Below are 19280 nucleotides of genomic sequence, written 5' to 3'. Positions count from 1 at the left end.
CAGCACCTTCAGCCGAATGTCAGCGGATACTATGTCAACTAGATGAGCCCCAGAGACAGATCATCAGTTAAGAAGGCATCCACATGCCACAGCAAACTACTCGAGCTGGTGAAAATGTTCACCAAATGCCCGCCGCTGAGTTCTTTTAAAACAAGCCAGCTTATTGAAGGTGCACAAGATAAACGCCCTGAGAAAGCTGTGCCTCGCAACCCTAAGAATGGCATAGGCGTTAGTGGACACCTGACGCGCGTGCAAAACTCCGGCATTTCACACGTCCCTGGGTGGGCTCGAACCACCAACCTTTCGGTTAACAGCCGAACGCGCTAACCGATTGCGCCACAGAGACAGCCGCTGTTGCTTGCTGCCGCCGGATCACCGGTGTAAAAGCAAGGGTTAGGGTTAGTGATAGGGATTAAAATTGCTCGCACTAACAGCGACATCTGTTTTGAAAGATGTTTCCGGAGCTCGCAAAATCCACTCAGCCTGCGCGGCGAATGGGCACGCTGGAGCCCGCCACCCTTTTGGGAAGAAAGAGAGTCAACAGAGCCGCCCAACGTGGGGCTCGAACCCACGACCCTGAGATTAAGAGTCTCATGCTCTACCGACTGAGCTAGCCGGGCTGATCGTGGGCTTCTTCACCGGGTCGGACCCAGTTTTCATCGGCCCCCAAATTACACAGGCGAAACGGAGGCTCTCGCGTTGTGCGAGACTGTCGAGCCCTCCCCGTGGGTAGGGCTTAGAGCAGGCTTAGAGTTTTCTTCTGTCGGTTTTGACCCAATCTGTTTTTGGGAAGCGCAGTTTGACCCAGCAGTGCGGGCCAACAACACGTTCTGTTTTGCCGCGTGAAGGCGGGTCAATGCTTTGGACAGCGTATGGTTGAGATGTGATTTTCCACCAATTTGGGGCACCTTTCTTAAGGAAATCAAGGATGATTTCATGGGAAATGGCAAACTGCTGTAGCGTTTGGCTAACAAGCCAAAGCTACAAAGGATGTACCGGTGCCCCGTCGTCCGAGCAGAATCCACATTCGGCCGTAATCGGAGGTTACTACTAACGTTCGATTGTGTCTCATAGGGAGTTTGACGCAGGGCCTCAGTGGAAAACAGGCCCTCGGCGGCTGAAACAAAAGACGAAGAAGGCATCCACATGCACATGGTTCAGGAGTGTTAAACAAAGAAACCACGCAAGATGACGAGGTGGTCCAGCGGGTAAGGCGGTGGAAGGCTAATACATTGTGCTCGACATGCACTGGAAGCTTTAGCGCCACTGAGAGCCCACCGGACCAGACAGGCCCAACCTGTTTACGATGGGTAACGGTGAGCTGTAATTGCGCTGCAGTTTAATGATACCCGTCTTGAGGACATATTCACAAAACAACAAGCCTTCTGGCTCTGGCGCTCAATCATAAGCAGACACCTTTTTGACGAGAAACAAAGCCAGGCTATTTTTTCTCAACAATACTCTAAGCCTCCAGAGAGGCTAGCAAAAATTGCCAAAGCTGACTGTATTTCAAGTCATCCGGGCGGGGTATTGGGTAAAGTTTTCAACCAGCAATGATCGCGCCTCGGATAAACCTCATAGGCTACAATATTGCCTCTACGAAAGAATGCCGGCGACGGTCGTGACCTTTGCAGGCACCTACGTGGATGTGAACCGACAAGGTGGTAGCAAGCTTTAAACTGCCGCACAAACATTCTCCTGGCACGGGTTGCTGCATCGTGTTTCTACGGAACAGATTAGAGGTGTGTAAAAGACGGCTCATTCACTATTCCCTCTGTGCTCAAAACAGCCTGCTGAAAGCACAGCAGCAGCAGCTGAAAAGGTCCGCAGCATGGCCTCTCTCAGTCAGCAAGGGGGCGGGGAGGCCGAGTGGTTAAGGCGATGGACTGCTAATCCCATCCTTGTCGTTCGGTTCCTTTAGCACTGGACCTTAATCTAGGTCCTGGGGACCCCATGCTGAACTTTTTGTGTGTCCTCCTTATCTAACACACTCAGTTCAGTTCTTTGAGTTCTCTACTAATGAGCTGATGATCTGAATCGGGAGTGCTAAATAAAAGACGGCACGTAATACGACGAGGTGGCCGAGTGGTTAAGGCGATGGACTGCTAATCCATTGTGCTCTGCACGCGTAGGTTCGAATCCCATCCTCGTCGTTCGGTACATTTAGCAGCGGTCCTGGGGACCCCACTCTGCAATTTTTGTGTGTCTTCCCTATCTGACACACTCAGTTCAGTTCACTGAGAGCTCTACTAATGAGCTGGTGGTCTGAATCGGGAGTGTTAAACAAAAGGACCGCGCAAAACGAAAGGTGGTCGAGTGGTTAAGGCGATGCAAGGCTAGTCCGTTGTGCTCGGCACGCCTTGGTTTGTGTGGGTTCGAATCCCATCCTCTTCATTTGATGCTTTAGCACCACTGAGAGCCCACCGGAACAGACAGGCCCAACCTGTTTACGATGGGTAGCGGCGAGCTGTGATTGTGCTGTAGTTTATTGATACCTGCCGCAAAGTCTTGAGAACATATTGACAAAACAACAAGTCTTCTGGCTCCGGCACGCTATGATCGGTGGACACCTCTTTGACGAGGACCAACAACCAGCCACGCCAATAAAAGGAAACAAAACGAAGCAAGACTATCTTTCTCAACAAGCCTCCAGAGAGACTGGCAAAAATTGCCGATGCTGACTGTATTTCAAGTCATCCCGGTGGGGTATTGGGTATTGACTTTGTGGCAACATGGAACTTTTGCATCTACATTAATATTAGTCTGTTTCTTCTTATTCTGAGGTCACCGTAGCCACCAGATCCATTCTGCATTCCGATCTGATGGTCACTACAGTCCCCCGGTTCCAGTCCGTACCAAGAGCAGATGGTGGATCAGCACCTTCAGCCGAATGTCAGCGGATACTATGTCAACTAGATGAGCCCCAGAGACAGATCATCAGTAAAGAAGGCATCCACATGCCACAGCAAACTACTCGAGCTGGTGAAAATGTTCACCAAATGCCCGCCGCTGAGTTCTTTTAAAACAAGCCAGCTTATTGAAGGTGCACAAGATAAACGCCCTGAGAAAGCTGTGCCTCGCAACCCTAAGAATGGCATAGGCGTTAGTGGACACCTGACGCGCGTGCAAAACTCCGGCATTTCACACGTCCCTGGGTGGGCTCGAACCACCAACCTTTCGGTTAACAGCCGAACGCGCTAACCGATTGCGCCACAGAGACAGCCGCTGTTGCTTGCTGCCGCCGGATCACCGGTGTAAAAGCAAGGGTTAGGGTTAGTGATAGGGATTAAAATTGCTCGCACTAACAGCGACATCTGTTTTGAAAGATGTTTCCGGAGCTCGCAAAATCCACTCAGCCTGCGCGGCGAATGGGCACGCTGGAGCCCGCCACCCTTTTGGGAAGAAAGAGAGTCAACAGAGCCGCCCAACGTGGGGCTCGAACCCACGACCCTGAGATTAAGAGTCTCATGCTCTACCGACTGAGCTAGCCGGGCTGATCGTGGGCTTCTTCACCGGGTCGGACCCAGTTTTCATCGGCCCCCAAATTACACAGGCGAAACGGAGGCTCTCGCGTTGTGCGAGACTGTCGAGCCCTCCCCGTGGGTAGGGCTTAGAGCAGGCTTAGAGTTTTCTTCTGTCGGTTTTGACCCAATCTGTTTTTGGGAAGCGCAGTTTGACCCAGCAGTGCGGGCCAACAACACGTTCTGTTTTGCCGCGTGAAGGCGGGTCAATGCTTTGGACAGCGTATGGTTGAGATGTGATTTTCCACCAATTTGGGGCACCTTTCTTAAGGAAATCAAGGATGATTTCATGGGAAATGGCAAACTGCTGTAGCGTTTGGCTAACAAGCCAAAGCTACAAAGGATGTACCGGTGCCCCGTCGTCCGAGCAGAATCCACATTCGGCCGTAATCGGAGGTTACTACTAACGTTCGATTGTGTCTCATAGGGAGTTTGACGCAGGGCCTCAGTGGAAAACAGGCCCTCGGCGGCTGAAACAAAAGACGAAGAAGGCATCCACATGCACATGGTTCAGGAGTGTTAAACAAAGAAACCACGCAAGATGACGAGGTGGTCCAGCGGGTAAGGCGGTGGAAGGCTAATACATTGTGCTCGACATGCACTGGAAGCTTTAGCGCCACTGAGAGCCCACCGGACCAGACAGGCCCAACCTGTTTACGATGGGTAACGGTGAGCTGTAATTGCGCTGCAGTTTAATGATACCCGTCTTGAGGACATATTTACAAAACAACAAGCCTTCTGGCTCTGGCGCTCAATCATCAGCAGACAACTTTTCGACGAGAAACGAAACCAGGCTATTTTTTCTCAACAATACTCTAAGCCTCCAGAGAGGCTAGCAAAAATTGCCAAAGCTGACTGTATTTCAAGTCATCCTGGCGGGGTATTGGGTAAAGTTTTCAACCAGCAATGATCGCGCCTCGGATAAACCTCATAGGCTACAATATTGCCTCTGCGAAAGAATGCCGGCGACGGTTGTGACCTTTGCAGGCACCTACGTGGATGTGAACCGACAAGGTGGTAGTAAGCTTTAAACTGCCGCACAAACAGTCTCCTGGCACGGGTTGCTGCACCGTGTTTCTACGGAACAGATTAGAGGTGTGTAAAAGACGGCTCATTCACTATTCCCTCTGTGCTCAAAACAGCCTGCTGAAAGCACAGCAGCAGCAGCTGAAAAGGTCCGCAGCATGGCCTCTCTCAGTCAGCAAGGGGGCGGGGAGGCCGAGTGGTTAAGGCGATGGACTGCTAATCCCATCCTTGTCGTTCGGTTCCTTTAGCACTGGACCTTAATCTAGGTCCTGGGGACCCCATGCTGAACTTTTTGTGTGTCCTCCTTATCTAACACACTCAGTTCAGTTCTTTGAGTTCTCTACTAATGAGCTGATGATCTGAATCGGGAGTGCTAAATAAAAGACGGCACGTAATACGACGAGGTGGCCGAGTGGTTAAGGCGATGGACTGCTAATCCATTGTGCTCTGCACGCGTGGGTTCGAGTCCCATCCTCGTCGTTCGGTACATTTAGCAGTGATCCTCTTGGGGACCCCACTCTGCAATTTTTGTGTGTCTTCCCTATCTGACACACTCAGTTCAGTTCACTGAGCGCTCTACTAATGAGCTGGTGGTCTGAATCGGGAGTGTTAAACAAAAGGACCGTGCAAAACGAAAGGTGGTCGAGTGGTTAAGGCGATGCAAGGCTAGTCCGTTGTGCTCGGCACGCCTTGGTTTGTGTGGGTTCGAATCCCATCCTCTTCATTTGATGCTTTAGCACCACTGAGAGCCCACCGGAACAGACAGGCCCAACCTGTTTACGATGGGTAGCGGCGAGCTGTGATTGTGCTGTAGTTTATTGATACCTGCCGCAAAGTCTTGAGAACATATTGACAAAACAACAAGTCTTCTGGCTCCGGCACGCTATGATCGGTGGACACCTCTTTGACGAGGACCAACAACCAGCCACGCCAATAAAAGGAAACAAAACGAAGCAAGACTATCTTTCTCAACAAGCCTCCAGAGAGACTGGCAAAAATTGCCGATGCTGACTGTATTTCAAGTCATCCCGGTGGGGTATTGGGTATTGACTTTGTGGCAACATGGAACTTTTGCATCTACATTAATATTAGTCTGTTTCTTCTTATTCTGAGGTCACCGTAGCCACCAGATCCATTCTGCATTCCGATCTGATGGTCACTACAGTCCCCCGGTTCCAGTCCGTACCAAGAGCAGATGGTGGATCAGCACCTTCAGCCGAATGTCAGCGGATACTATGTCAACTAGATGAGCCCCAGAGACAGATCATCAGTTAAGAAGGCATCCACATGCCACAGCAAACTACTCGAGCTGGTGAAAATGTTCACCAAATGCCCGCCGCTGAGTTCTTTTAAAACAAGCCAGCTTATTGAAGGTGCACAAGATAAACGCCCTGAGAAAGCTGTGCCTCGCAACCCTAAGAATGGCATAGGCGTTAGTGGACACCTGACGCGCGTGCAAAACTCCGGCATTTCACACGTCCCTGGGTGGGCTCGAACCACCAACCTTTCGGTTAACAGCCGAACGCGCTAACCGATTGCGCCACAGAGACAGCCGCTGTTGCTTGCTGCCGCCGGATCACCGGTGTAAAAGCAAGGGTTAGGGTTAGTGATAGGGATTAAAATTGCTCGCACTAACAGCGACATCTGTTTTGAAAGATGTTTCCGGAGCTCGCAAAATCCACTCAGCCTGCGCGGCGAATGGGCACGCTGGAGCCCGCCACCCTTTTGGGAAGAAAGAGAGTCAACAGAGCCGCCCAACGTGGGGCTCGAACCCACGACCCTGAGATTAAGAGTCTCATGCTCTACCGACTGAGCTAGCCGGGCTGATCGTGGGCTTCTTCACCGGGTCGGACCCAGTTTTCATCGGCCCCCAAATTACACAGGCGAAACGGAGGCTCTCGCGTTGTGCGAGACTGTCGAGCCCTCCCCGTGGGTAGGGCTTAGAGCAGGCTTAGAGTTTTCTTCTGTCGGTTTTGACCCAATCTGTTTTTGGGAAGCGCAGTTTGACCCAGCAGTGCGGGCCAACAACACGTTCTGTTTTGCCGCGTGAAGGCGGGTCAATGCTTTGGACAGCGTATGGTTGAGATGTGATTTTCCACCAATTTGGGGCACCTTTCTTAAGGAAATCAAGGATGATTTCATGGGAAATGGCAAACTGCTGTAGCGTTTGGCTAACAAGCCAAAGCTACAAAGGATGTACCGGTGCCCCGTCGTCCGAGCAGAATCCACATTCGGCCGTAATCGGAGGTTACTACTAACGTTCGATTGTGTCTCATAGGGAGTTTGACGCAGGGCCTCAGTGGAAAACAGGCCCTCGGCGGCTGAAACAAAAGACGAAGAAGGCATCCACATGCACATGGTTCAGGAGTGTTAAACAAAGAAACCACGCAAGATGACGAGGTGGTCCAGCGGGTAAGGCGGTGGAAGGCTAATACATTGTGCTCGACATGCACTGGAAGCTTTAGCGCCACTGAGAGCCCACCGGACCAGACAGGCCCAACCTGTTTACGATGGGTAACGGTGAGCTGTAATTGCGCTGCAGTTTAATGATACCCGTCTTGAGGACATATTCACAAAACAACAAGCCTTCTGGCTCTGGCGCTCAATCATAAGCAGACACCTTTTTGACGAGAAACAAAGCCAGGCTATTTTTTCTCAACAATACTCTAAGCCTCCAGAGAGGCTAGCAAAAATTGCCAAAGCTGACTGTATTTCAAGTCATCCGGGCGGGGTATTGGGTAAAGTTTTCAACCAGCAATGATCGCGCCTCGGATAAACCTCATAGGCTACAATATTGCCTCTACGAAAGAATGCCGGCGACGGTCGTGACCTTTGCAGGCACCTACGTGGATGTGAACCGACAAGGTGGTAGCAAGCTTTAAACTGCCGCACAAACATTCTCCTGGCACGGGTTGCTGCATCGTGTTTCTACGGAACAGATTAGAGGTGTGTAAAAGACGGCTCATTCACTATTCCCTCTGTGCTCAAAACAGCCTGCTGAAAGCACAGCAGCAGCAGCTGAAAAGGTCCGCAGCATGGCCTCTCTCAGTCAGCAAGGGGGCGGGGAGGCCGAGTGGTTAAGGCGATGGACTGCTAATCCCATCCTTGTCGTTCGGTTCCTTTAGCACTGGACCTTAATCTAGGTCCTGGGGACCCCATGCTGAACTTTTTGTGTGTCCTCCTTATCTAACACACTCAGTTCAGTTCTTTGAGTTCTCTACTAATGAGCTGATGATCTGAATCGGGAGTGCTAAATAAAAGACGGCACGTAATACGACGAGGTGGCCGAGTGGTTAAGGCGATGGACTGCTAATCCATTGTGCTCTGCACGCGTAGGTTCGAATCCCATCCTCGTCGTTCGGTACATTTAGCAGCGGTCCTGGGGACCCCACTCTGCAATTTTTGTGTGTCTTCCCTATCTGACACACTCAGTTCAGTTCACTGAGAGCTCTACTAATGAGCTGGTGGTCTGAATCGGGAGTGTTAAACAAAAGGACCGCGCAAAACGAAAGGTGGTCGAGTGGTTAAGGCGATGCAAGGCTAGTCCGTTGTGCTCGGCACGCCTTGGTTTGTGTGGGTTCGAATCCCATCCTCTTCATTTGATGCTTTAGCACCACTGAGAGCCCACCGGAACAGACAGGCCCAACCTGTTTACGATGGGTAGCGGCGAGCTGTGATTGTGCTGTAGTTTATTGATACCTGCCGCAAAGTCTTGAGAACATATTGACAAAACAACAAGTCTTCTGGCTCCGGCACGCTATGATCGGTGGACACCTCTTTGACGAGGACCAACAACCAGCCACGCCAATAAAAGGAAACAAAACGAAGCAAGACTATCTTTCTCAACAAGCCTCCAGAGAGACTGGCAAAAATTGCCGATGCTGACTGTATTTCAAGTCATCCCGGTGGGGTATTGGGTATTGACTTTGTGGCAACATGGAACTTTTGCATCTACATTAATATTAGTCTGTTTCTTCTTATTCTGAGGTCACCGTAGCCACCAGATCCATTCTGCATTCCGATCTGATGGTCACTACAGTCCCCCGGTTCCAGTCCGTACCAAGAGCAGATGGTGGATCAGCACCTTCAGCCGAATGTCAGCGGATACTATGTCAACTAGATGAGCCCCAGAGACAGATCATCAGTAAAGAAGGCATCCACATGCCACAGCAAACTACTCGAGCTGGTGAAAATGTTCACCAAATGCCCGCCGCTGAGTTCTTTTAAAACAAGCCAGCTTATTGAAGGTGCACAAGATAAACGCCCTGAGAAAGCTGTGCCTCGCAACCCTAAGAATGGCATAGGCGTTAGTGGACACCTGACGCGCGTGCAAAACTCCGGCATTTCACACGTCCCTGGGTGGGCTCGAACCACCAACCTTTCGGTTAACAGCCGAACGCGCTAACCGATTGCGCCACAGAGACAGCCGCTGTTGCTTGCTGCCGCCGGATCACCGGTGTAAAAGCAAGGGTTAGGGTTAGTGATAGGGATTAAAATTGCTCGCACTAACAGCGACATCTGTTTTGAAAGATGTTTCCGGAGCTCGCAAAATCCACTCAGCCTGCGCGGCGAATGGGCACGCTGGAGCCCGCCACCCTTTTGGGAAGAAAGAGAGTCAACAGAGCCGCCCAACGTGGGGCTCGAACCCACGACCCTGAGATTAAGAGTATCATGCTCTACCGACTGAGCTAGCCGGGCTGGTCGTGGGCTTCTTCACCGGGTCGGACCCAGTTTTCATCGGCCCCCAAATTACACAGGCGAAACGGAGGCTCTCGCGTTGTGCGAGACTGTCGAGCCCTCCCCGTGGGTAGGGCTTAGAGCAGGCTTAGAGTTTTCTTCTGTCGGTTTTGACCCAATCTGTTTTTGGGAAGCGCAGTTTGACCCAGCAGTGCGGGCCAACAACACGTTCTGTTTTGCCGCGTGAAGGCGGGTCAATGCTTTGGACAGCGTATGGTTGAGATGTGATTTTCCACCAATTTGGGGCACCTTTCTTAAGGAAATCAAGGATGATTTCATGGGAAATGGCAAACTGCTGTAGCGTTTGGCTAACAAGCCAAAGCTACAAAGGATGTACCGGTGCCCCGTCGTCCGAGCAGAATCCACATTCGGCCGTAATCGGAGGTTACTACTAACGTTCGATTGTGTCTCATAGGGAGTTTGACGCAGGGCCTCAGTGGAAAACAGGCCCTCGGCGGCTGAAACAAAAGACGAAGAAGGCATCCACATGCACATGGTTCAGGAGTGTTAAACAAAGAAACCACGCAAGATGACGAGGTGGTCCAGCGGGTAAGGCGGTGGAAGGCTAATACATTGTGCTCGACATGCACTGGAAGCTTTAGCGCCACTGAGAGCCCACCGGACCAGACAGGCCCAACCTGTTTACGATGGGTAACGGTGAGCTGTAATTGCGCTGCAGTTTAATGATACCCGTCTTGAGGACATATTTACAAAACAACAAGCCTTCTGGCTCTGGCGCTCAATCATCAGCAGACAACTTTTCGACGAGAAACGAAACCAGGCTATTTTTTCTCAACAATACTCTAAGCCTCCAGAGAGGCTAGCAAAAATTGCCAAAGCTGACTGTATTTCAAGTCATCCTGGCGGGGTATTGGGTAAAGTTTTCAACCAGCAATGATCGCGCCTCGGATAAACCTCATAGGCTACAATATTGCCTCTGCGAAAGAATGCCGGCGACGGTTGTGACCTTTGCAGGCACCTACGTGGATGTGAACCGACAAGGTGGTAGTAAGCTTTAAACTGCCGCACAAACAGTCTCCTGGCACGGGTTGCTGCACCGTGTTTCTACGGAACAGATTAGAGGTGTGTAAAAGACGGCTCATTCACTATTCCCTCTGTGCTCAAAACAGCCTGCTGAAAGCACAGCAGCAGCAGCTGAAAAGGTCCGCAGCATGGCCTCTCTCAGTCAGCAAGGGGGCGGGGAGGCCGAGTGGTTAAGCCGATGGACTGCTAATCCCATCCTTGTCGTTCGGTTCCTTTAGCACTGGACCTTAATCTAGGTCCTGGGGACCCCATGCTGAACTTTTTGTGTGTCCTCCTTATCTAACACACTCAGTTCAGTTCTTTGAGTTCTCTACTAATGAGCTGATGATCTGAATCGGGAGTGATAAATAAAAGACGGCACGTAATACGACGAGGTGGCCGAGTGGTTAAGGCGATGGACTGCTAATCCATTGTGCTCTGCACGCGTGGGTTCGAATCCCATCCTCGTCGTTCGGTACATTTAGCAGTGATCCTCTTGGGGACCCCACTCTGCAATTTTTGTGTGTCTTCCCTATCTGACACACTCAGTTCAGTTCACTGAGCGCTCTACTAATGAGCTGGTGGTCTGAATCGGGAGTGTTAAACAAAAGGACCGCGCAAAACGAAAGGTGGTCGAGTGGTTAAGGCGATGCAAGGCTAGTCCGTTGTGCTCGGCACGCCTTGGTTTGTGTGGGTTCGAATCCCATCCTCTTCATTTGATGCTTTAGCACCACTGAGAGCCCACCGGAACAGACAGGCCCAACCTGTTTACGATGGGTAGCGGCGAGCTGTGATTGTGCTGTAGTTTATTGATACCTGCCGCAAAGTCTTGAGAACATATTGACAAAACAACAAGTCTTCTGGCTCCGGCACGCTATGATCGGTGGACACCTCTTTGACGAGGACCAACAACCAGCCACGCCAATAAAAGGAAACAAAACGAAGCAAGACTATCTTTCTCAACAAGCCTCCAGAGAGACTGGCAAAAATTGCCGATGCTGACTGTATTTCAAGTCATCCCGGTGGGGTATTGGGTATTGACTTTGTGGCAACATGGAACTTTTGCATCTACATTAATATTAGTCTGTTTCTTCTTATTCTGAGGTCACCGTAGCCACCAGATCCATTCTGCATTCCGATCTGATGGTCACTACAGTCCCCCGGTTCCAGTCCGTACCAAGAGCAGATGGTGGATCAGCACCTTCAGCCGAATGTCAGCGGATACTATGTCAACTAGATGAGCCCCAGAGACAGATCATCAGTTAAGAAGGCATCCACATGCCACAGCAAACTACTCGAGCTGGTGAAAATGTTCACCAAATGCCCGCCGCTGAGTTCTTTTAAAACAAGCCAGCTTATTGAAGGTGCACAAGATAAACGCCCTGAGAAAGCTGTGCCTCGCAACCCTAAGAATGGCATAGGCGTTAGTGGACACCTGACGCGCGTGCAAAACTCCGGCATTTCACACGTCCCTGGGTGGGCTCGAACCACCAACCTTTCGGTTAACAGCCGAACGCGCTAACCGATTGCGCCACAGAGACAGCCGCTGTTGCTTGCTGCCGCCGGATCACCGGTGTAAAAGCAAGGGTTAGGGTTAGTGATAGGGATTAAAATTGCTCGCACTAACAGCGACATCTGTTTTGAAAGATGTTTCCGGAGCTCGCAAAATCCACTCAGCCTGCGCGGCGAATGGGCACGCTGGAGCCCGCCACCCTTTTGGGAAGAAAGAGAGTCAACAGAGCCGCCCAACGTGGGGCTCGAACCCACGACCCTGAGATTAAGAGTCTCATGCTCTACCGACTGAGCTAGCCGGGCTGATCGTGGGCTTCTTCACCGGGTCGGACCCAGTTTTCATCGGCCCCCAAATTACACAGGCGAAACGGAGGCTCTCGCGTTGTGCGAGACTGTCGAGCCCTCCCCGTGGGTAGGGCTTAGAGCAGGCTTAGAGTTTTCTTCTGTCGGTTTTGACCCAATCTGTTTTTGGGAAGCGCAGTTTGACCCAGCAGTGCGGGCCAACAACACGTTCTGTTTTGCCGCGTGAAGGCGGGTCAATGCTTTGGACAGCGTATGGTTGAGATGTGATTTTCCACCAATTTGGGGCACCTTTCTTAAGGAAATCAAGGATGATTTCATGGGAAATGGCAAACTGCTGTAGCGTTTGGCTAACAAGCCAAAGCTACAAAGGATGTACCGGTGCCCCGTCGTCCGAGCAGAATCCACATTCGGCCGTAATCGGAGGTTACTACTAACGTTCGATTGTGTCTCATAGGGAGTTTGACGCAGGGCCTCAGTGGAAAACAGGCCCTCGGCGGCTGAAACAAAAGACGAAGAAGGCATCCACATGCACATGGTTCAGGAGTGTTAAACAAAGAAACCACGCAAGATGACGAGGTGGTCCAGCGGGTAAGGCGGTGGAAGGCTAATACATTGTGCTCGACATGCACTGGAAGCTTTAGCGCCACTGAGAGCCCACCGGACCAGACAGGCCCAACCTGTTTACGATGGGTAACGGTGAGCTGTAATTGCGCTGCAGTTTAATGATACCCGTCTTGAGGACATATTTACAAAACAACAAGCCTTCTGGCTCTGGCGCTCAATCATCAGCAGACAACTTTTCGACGAGAAACGAAACCAGGCTATTTTTTCTCAACAATACTCTAAGCCTCCAGAGAGGCTAGCAAAAATTGCCAAAGCTGACTGTATTTCAAGTCATCCTGGCGGGGTATTGGGTAAAGTTTTCAACCAGCAATGATCGCGCCTCGGATAAACCTCATAGGCTACAATATTGCCTCTGCGAAAGAATGCCGGCGACGGTTGTGACCTTTGCAGGCACCTACGTGGATGTGAACCGACAAGGTGGTAGTAAGCTTTAAACTGCCGCACAAACAGTCTCCTGGCACGGGTTGCTGCACCGTGTTTCTACGGAACAGATTAGAGGTGTGTAAAAGACGGCTCATTCACTATTCCCTCTGTGCTCAAAACAGCCTGCTGAAAGCACAGCAGCAGCAGCTGAAAAGGTCCGCAGCATGGCCTCTCTCAGTCAGCAAGGGGGCGGGGAGGCCGAGTGGTTAAGGCGATGGACTGCTAATCCCATCCTTGTCGTTCGGTTCCTTTAGCACTGGACCTTAATCTAGGTCCTGGGGACCCCATGCTGAACTTTTTGTGTGTCCTCCTTATCTAACACACTCAGTTCAGTTCTTTGAGTTCTCTACTAATGAGCTGATGATCTGAATCGGGAGTGCTAAATAAAAGACGGCACGTAATACGACGAGGTGGCCGAGTGGTTAAGGCGATGGACTGCTAATCCATTGTGCTCTGCACGCGTGGGTTCGAGTCCCATCCTCGTCGTTCGGTACATTTAGCAGTGATCCTCTTGGGGACCCCACTCTGCAATTTTTGTGTGTCTTCCCTATCTGACACACTCAGTTCAGTTCACTGAGCGCTCTACTAATGAGCTGGTGGTCTGAATCGGGAGTGTTAAACAAAAGGACCGCGCAAAACGAAAGGTGGTCGAGTGGTTAAGGCGATGCAAGGCTAGTCCGTTGTGCTCGGCACGCCTTGGTTTGTGTGGGTTCGAATCCCATCCTCTTCATTTGATGCTTTAGCACCACTGAGAGCCCACCGGAACAGACAGGCCCAACCTGTTTACGATGGGTAGCGGCGAGCTGTGATTGTGCTGTAGTTTATTGATACCTGCCGCAAAGTCTTGAGAACATATTGACAAAACAACAAGTCTTCTGGCTCCGGCACGCTATGATCGGTGGACACCTCTTTGACGAGGACCAACAACCAGCCACGCCAATAAAAGGAAACAAAACGAAGCAAGACTATCTTTCTCAACAAGCCTCCAGAGAGACTGGCAAAAATTGCCGATGCTGACTGTATTTCAAGTCATCCCGGTGGGGTATTGGGTATTGACTTTGTGGCAACATGGAACTTTTGCATCTACATTAATATTAGTCTGTTTCTTCTTATTCTGAGGTCACCGTAGCCACCAGATCCATTCTGCATTCCGATCTGATGGTCACTACAGTCCCCCGGTTCCAGTCCGTACCAAGAGCAGATGGTGGATCAGCACCTTCAGCCGAATGTCAGCGGATACTATGTCAACTAGATGAGCCCCAGAGACAGATCATCAGTTAAGAAGGCATCCACATGCCACAGCAAACTACTCGAGCTGGTGAAAATGTTCACCAAATGCCCGCCGCTGAGTTCTTTTAAAACAAGCCAGCTTATTGAAGGTGCACAAGATAAACGCCCTGAGAAAGCTGTGCCTCGCAACCCTAAGAATGGCATAGGCGTTAGTGGACACCTGACGCGCGTGCAAAACTCCGGCATTTCACACGTCCCTGGGTGGGCTCGAACCACCAACCTTTCGGTTAACAGCCGAACGCGCTAACCGATTGCGCCACAGAGACAGCCGCTGTTGCTTGCTGCCGCCGGATCACCGGTGTAAAAGCAAGGGTTAGGGTTAGTGATAGGGATTAAAATTGCTCGCACTAACAGCGACATCTGTTTTGAAAGATGTTTCCGGAGCTCGCAAAATCCACTCAGCCTGCGCGGCGAATGGGCACGCTGGAGCCCGCCACCCTTTTGGGAAGAAAGAGAGTCAACAGAGCCGCCCAACGTGGGGCTCGAACCCACGACCCTGAGATTAAGAGTCTCATGCTCTACCGACTGAGCTAGCCGGGCTGATCGTGGGCTTCTTCACCGGGTCGGACCCAGTTTTCATCGGCCCCCAAATTACACAGGCGAAACGGAGGCTCTCGCGTTGTGCGAGACTGTCGAGCCCTCCCCGTGGGTAGGGCTTAGAGCAGGCTTAGAGTTTTCTTCTGTCGGTTTTGACCCAATCTGTTTTTGGGAAGCGCAGTTTGACCCAGCAGTGCGGGCCAACAACACGTTCTGTTTTGCCGCGTGAAGGCGGGTCAATGCTTTGGACAGTGTATGGTTGAGATGTGATTTTCCACCAATTTGGGGCACCTTTCTTAAGGAAATCAAGGATGATTTCATGGGAAATGGCAAACTGCTGTAGCGTTTGGCTAACAAGCCAAAGCTACAAAGGATGTACCGGTGCCCCGTCGTCCGAGCAGAATCCACATTCGGCCGTAATCGGAGGTTACTACTAACGTTCGATTGTGTCTCATAGGGAGTTTGACGCAGGGCCTCAGTGGAAAACAGGCCCTCGGCGGCTGAAACAAAAGACGAAGAAGGCATCCACATGCACATGGTTCAGGAGTGTTAAACAAAGAAACCACGCAAGATGACGAGGTGGTCCAGCGGGTAAGGCGGTGGAAGGCTAATACATTGTGCTCGACATGCACTGGAAGCTTTAGCGCCACTGAGAGCCCACCGGACCAGACAGGCCCAACCTGTTTACGATGGGTAACGGTGAGCTGTAATTGCGCTGCAGTTTAATGATACCCGTCTTGAGGACATATTCACAAAACAACAAGCCTTCTGGCTCTGGCGCTCAATCATAAGCAGACACCTTTTTGACGAGAAACAAAGCCAGGCTATTTTTTCTCAACAATACTCTAAGCCTCCAGAGAGGCTAGCAAAAATTGCCAAAGCTGACTGTATTTCAAGTCATCCGGGCGGGGTATTGGGTAAAGTTTTCAACCAGCAATGATCGCGCCTCGGATAAACCTCATAGGCTACAATATTGCCTCTACGAAAGAATGCCGGCGACGGTCGTGACCTTTGCAGGCACCTACGTGGATGTGAACCGACAAGGTGGTAGCAAGCTTTAAACTGCCGCACAAACATTCTCCTGGCACGGGTTGCTGCATCGTGTTTCTACGGAACAGATTAGAGGTGTGTAAAAGACGGCTCATTCACTATTCCCTCTGTGCTCAAAACAGCCTGCTGAAAGCACAGCAGCAGCAGCTGAAAAGGTCCGCAGCATGGCCTCTCTCAGTCAGCAAGGGGGCGGGGAGGCCGAGTGGTTAAGGCGATGGACTGCTAATCCCATCCTTGTCGTTCGGTTCCTTTAGCACTGGACCTTAATCTAGGTCCTGGGGACCCCATGCTGAACTTTTTGTGTGTCCTCCTTATCTAACACACTCAGTTCAGTTCTTTGAGTTCTCTACTAATGAGCTGATGATCTGAATCGGGAGTGCTAAATAAAAGACGGCACGTAATACGACGAGGTGGCCGAGTGGTTAAGGCGATGGACTGCTAATCCATTGTGCTCTGCACGCGTAGGTTCGAATCCCATCCTCGTCGTTCGGTACATTTAGCAGCGGTCCTGGGGACCCCACTCTGCAATTTTTGTGTGTCTTCCCTATCTGACACACTCAGTTCAGTTCACTGAGAGCTCTACTAATGAGCTGGTGGTCTGAATCGGGAGTGTTAAACAAAAGGACCGCGCAAAACGAAAGGTGGTCGAGTGGTTAAGGCGATGCAAGGCTAGTCCGTTGTGCTCGGCACGCCTTGGTTTGTGTGGGTTCGAATCCCATCCTCTTCATTTGATGCTTTAGCACCACTGAGAGCCCACCGGAACAGACAGGCCCAACCTGTTTACGATGGGTAGCGGCGAGCTGTGATTGTGCTGTAGTTTATTGATACCTGCCGCAAAGTCTTGAGAACATATTGACAAAACAACAAGTCTTCTGGCTCCGGCACGCTATGATCGGTGGACACCTCTTTGACGAGGACCAACAACCAGCCACGCCAATAAAAGGAAACAAAACGAAGCAAGACTATCTTTCTCAACAAGCCTCCAGAGAGACTGGCAAAAATTGCCGATGCTGACTGTATTTCAAGTCATCCCGGTGGGGTATTGGGTATTGACTTTGTGGCAACATGGAACTTTTGCATCTACATTAATATTAGTCTGTTTCTTCTTATTCTGAGGTCACCGTAGCCACCAGATCCATTCTGCATTCCGATCTGATGGTCACTACAGTCCCCCGGTTCCAGTCCGTACCAAGAGCAGATGGTGGATCAGCACCTTCAGCCGAATGTCAGCGGATACTATGTCAACTAGATGAGCCCCAGAGACAGATCATCAGTAAAGAAGGCATCCACATGCCACAGCAAACTACTCGAGCTGGTGAAAATGTTCACCAAATGCCCGCCGCTGAGTTCTTTTAAAACAAGCCAGCTTATTGAAGGTGCACAAGATAAACGCCCTGAGAAAGCTGTGCCTCGCAACCCTAAGAATGGCATAGGCGTTAGTGGACACCTGACGCGCGTGCAAAACTCCGGCATTTCACACGTCCCTGGGTGGGCTCGAACCACCAACCTTTCGGTTAACAGCCGAACGCGCTAACCGATTGCGCCACAGAGACAGCCGCTGTTGCTTGCTGCCGCCGGATCACCGGTGTAAAAGCAAGGGTTAGGGTTAGTGATAGGGATTAAAATTGCTCGCACTAACAGCGACATCTGTTTTGAAAGATGTTTCCGGAGCTCGCAAAATCCACTCAGCCTGCGCGGCGAATGGGCACGCTGGAGCCCGCCACCCTTTTGGGAAGAAAGAGAGTCAACAGAGCCGCCCAACGTGGGGCTCGAACCCACGACCCTGAGATTAAGAGTATCATGCTCTACCGACTGAGCTAGCCGGGCTGGTCGTGGGCTTCTTCACCGGGTCGGACCCAGTTTTCATCGGCCCCCAAATTACACAGGCGAAACGGAGGCTCTCGCGTTGTGCGAGACTGTCGAGCCCTCCCCGTGGGTAGGGCTTAGAGCAGGCTTAGAGTTTTCTTCTGTCGGTTTTGACCCAATCTGTTTTTGGGAAGCGCAGTTTGACCCAGCAGTGCGGGCCAACAACACGTTCTGTTTTGCCGCGTGAAGGCGGGTCAATGCTTTGGACAGCGTATGGTTGAGATGTGATTTTCCACCAATTTGGGGCACCTTTCTTAAGGAAATCAAGGATGATTTCATGGGAAATGGCAAACTGCTGTAGCGTTTGGCTAACAAGCCAAAGCTACAAAGGATGTACCGGTGCCCCGTCGTCCGAGCAGAATCCACATTCGGCCGTAATCGGAGGTTACTACTAACGTTCGATTGTGTCTCATAGGGAGTTTGACGCAGGGCCTCAGTGGAAAACAGGCCCTCGGCGGCTGAAACAAAAGACGAAGAAGGCATCCACATGCACATGGTTCAGGAGTGTTAAACAAAGAAACCACGCAAGATGACGAGGTGGTCCAGCGGGTAAGGCGGTGGAAGGCTAATACATTGTGCTCGACATGCACTGGAAGCTTTAGCGCCACTGAGAGCCCACCGGACCAGACAGGCCCAACCTGTTTACGATGGGTAACGGTGAGCTGTAATTGCGCTGCAGTTTAATGATACCCGTCTTGAGGACATATTTACAAAACAACAAGCCTTCTGGCTCTGGCGCTCAATCATCAGCAGACAACTTTTCGACGAGAAACGAAACCAGGCTATTTTTTTTCAACAATACTCTAAGCCTCCAGAGAGGCTAGCAAAAATTGCCAAAGCTGACTGTATTTCAAGTCATCCTGGCGGGGTATTGGGTAAAGTTTTCAACCAGCAATGATCGCGCCTCGGATAAACCTCATAGGCTACAATATTGCCTCTGCGAAAGAATGCCGGCGACGGTTGTGACCTTTGCAGGCACCTACGTGGATGTGAACCGACAAGGTGGTAGTAAGCTTTAAACTGCCGCACAAACAGTCTCCTGGCACGGGTTGCTGCACCGTGTTTCTACGGAACAGATTAGAGGTGTGTAAAAGACGGCTCATTCACTATTCCCTCTGTGCTCAAAACAGCCTGCTGAAAGCACAGCAGCAGCAGCTGAAAAGGTCCGCAGCATGGCCTCTCTCAGTCAGCAAGGGGGCGGGGAGGCCGAGTGGTTAAGCCGATGGACTGCTAATCCCATCCTTGTCGTTCGGTTCCTTTAGCACTGGACCTTAATCTAGGTCCTGGGGACCCCATGCTGAACTTTTTGTGTGTCCTCCTTATCTAACACACTCAGTTCAGTTCTTTGAGTTCTCTACTAATGAGCTG

General features: G+C 51.0%; 20 non-coding genes across 20 annotated transcripts; 1 reads left to right on the top strand and 19 right to left on the bottom strand.

Annotated features, from left to right (window-relative positions):
- Nucleotides 1-272: 272 nt before the first annotated feature.
- On the bottom strand, nt 273-346 carry trnan-guu (transfer RNA asparagine (anticodon GUU)). Its single transcript has one exon. It is a non-coding gene; the product is annotated as a tRNA-Asn (tRNA).
- Nucleotides 347-547: 201 nt separating this feature from the next.
- trnak-cuu (transfer RNA lysine (anticodon CUU)) lies at nt 548-620 on the bottom strand. Its single transcript has one exon. It is a non-coding gene; the product is annotated as a tRNA-Lys (tRNA).
- An 847-nt stretch (nt 621-1467) lies between these two features.
- On the bottom strand, nt 1468-1608 carry LOC141312858 (U4 spliceosomal RNA). The gene has a single exon (XR_012349358.1). It is a non-coding gene; the product is annotated as a U4 spliceosomal RNA (small nuclear RNA).
- Nucleotides 1609-3146: 1538 nt separating this feature from the next.
- trnan-guu (transfer RNA asparagine (anticodon GUU)) lies at nt 3147-3220 on the bottom strand. Its single transcript has one exon. It is a non-coding gene; the product is annotated as a tRNA-Asn (tRNA).
- Nucleotides 3221-3421: 201 nt separating this feature from the next.
- On the bottom strand, nt 3422-3494 carry trnak-cuu (transfer RNA lysine (anticodon CUU)). The gene has a single exon. It is a non-coding gene; the product is annotated as a tRNA-Lys (tRNA).
- Nucleotides 3495-4341: 847 nt separating this feature from the next.
- LOC141312827 (U4 spliceosomal RNA) lies at nt 4342-4482 on the bottom strand. Its single transcript, XR_012349327.1, has one exon. It is a non-coding gene; the product is annotated as a U4 spliceosomal RNA (small nuclear RNA).
- Nucleotides 4483-6023: 1541 nt separating this feature from the next.
- On the bottom strand, nt 6024-6097 carry trnan-guu (transfer RNA asparagine (anticodon GUU)). Its single transcript has one exon. It is a non-coding gene; the product is annotated as a tRNA-Asn (tRNA).
- A 201-nt stretch (nt 6098-6298) lies between these two features.
- trnak-cuu (transfer RNA lysine (anticodon CUU)) lies at nt 6299-6371 on the bottom strand. The gene has a single exon. It is a non-coding gene; the product is annotated as a tRNA-Lys (tRNA).
- Nucleotides 6372-7218: 847 nt separating this feature from the next.
- LOC141312855 (U4 spliceosomal RNA) lies at nt 7219-7359 on the bottom strand. The gene has a single exon (XR_012349356.1). It is a non-coding gene; the product is annotated as a U4 spliceosomal RNA (small nuclear RNA).
- A 1538-nt stretch (nt 7360-8897) lies between these two features.
- trnan-guu (transfer RNA asparagine (anticodon GUU)) lies at nt 8898-8971 on the bottom strand. Its single transcript has one exon. It is a non-coding gene; the product is annotated as a tRNA-Asn (tRNA).
- A 1121-nt stretch (nt 8972-10092) lies between these two features.
- LOC141312826 (U4 spliceosomal RNA) lies at nt 10093-10233 on the bottom strand. Its single transcript, XR_012349326.1, has one exon. It is a non-coding gene; the product is annotated as a U4 spliceosomal RNA (small nuclear RNA).
- A 463-nt stretch (nt 10234-10696) lies between these two features.
- Nucleotides 10697-10778, top strand: trnas-gcu (transfer RNA serine (anticodon GCU)). The gene has a single exon. It is a non-coding gene; the product is annotated as a tRNA-Ser (tRNA).
- A 996-nt stretch (nt 10779-11774) lies between these two features.
- Nucleotides 11775-11848, bottom strand: trnan-guu (transfer RNA asparagine (anticodon GUU)). The gene has a single exon. It is a non-coding gene; the product is annotated as a tRNA-Asn (tRNA).
- A 201-nt stretch (nt 11849-12049) lies between these two features.
- On the bottom strand, nt 12050-12122 carry trnak-cuu (transfer RNA lysine (anticodon CUU)). Its single transcript has one exon. It is a non-coding gene; the product is annotated as a tRNA-Lys (tRNA).
- Nucleotides 12123-12969: 847 nt separating this feature from the next.
- Nucleotides 12970-13110, bottom strand: LOC141312825 (U4 spliceosomal RNA). Its single transcript, XR_012349325.1, has one exon. It is a non-coding gene; the product is annotated as a U4 spliceosomal RNA (small nuclear RNA).
- A 1541-nt stretch (nt 13111-14651) lies between these two features.
- On the bottom strand, nt 14652-14725 carry trnan-guu (transfer RNA asparagine (anticodon GUU)). Its single transcript has one exon. It is a non-coding gene; the product is annotated as a tRNA-Asn (tRNA).
- Nucleotides 14726-14926: 201 nt separating this feature from the next.
- Nucleotides 14927-14999, bottom strand: trnak-cuu (transfer RNA lysine (anticodon CUU)). The gene has a single exon. It is a non-coding gene; the product is annotated as a tRNA-Lys (tRNA).
- Nucleotides 15000-15846: 847 nt separating this feature from the next.
- On the bottom strand, nt 15847-15987 carry LOC141312854 (U4 spliceosomal RNA). Its single transcript, XR_012349355.1, has one exon. It is a non-coding gene; the product is annotated as a U4 spliceosomal RNA (small nuclear RNA).
- Nucleotides 15988-17525: 1538 nt separating this feature from the next.
- On the bottom strand, nt 17526-17599 carry trnan-guu (transfer RNA asparagine (anticodon GUU)). The gene has a single exon. It is a non-coding gene; the product is annotated as a tRNA-Asn (tRNA).
- A 1121-nt stretch (nt 17600-18720) lies between these two features.
- On the bottom strand, nt 18721-18861 carry LOC141312824 (U4 spliceosomal RNA). Its single transcript, XR_012349324.1, has one exon. It is a non-coding gene; the product is annotated as a U4 spliceosomal RNA (small nuclear RNA).
- Between the last annotated feature and the right edge of the window lie 419 nt (nt 18862-19280).

The sequence above is a fragment of the Garra rufa genome, unplaced genomic scaffold, assembly GCF_049309525.1.
Source record: "Garra rufa unplaced genomic scaffold, GarRuf1.0 hap1_unplaced_005, whole genome shotgun sequence".
Classification (NCBI taxonomy): domain Eukaryota; kingdom Metazoa; phylum Chordata; class Actinopteri; order Cypriniformes; family Cyprinidae; genus Garra; species Garra rufa.
The sequence above is the reverse complement of the archived record's forward strand: the minus strand, read 5'-3'. Positions and strand labels throughout refer to the sequence as shown.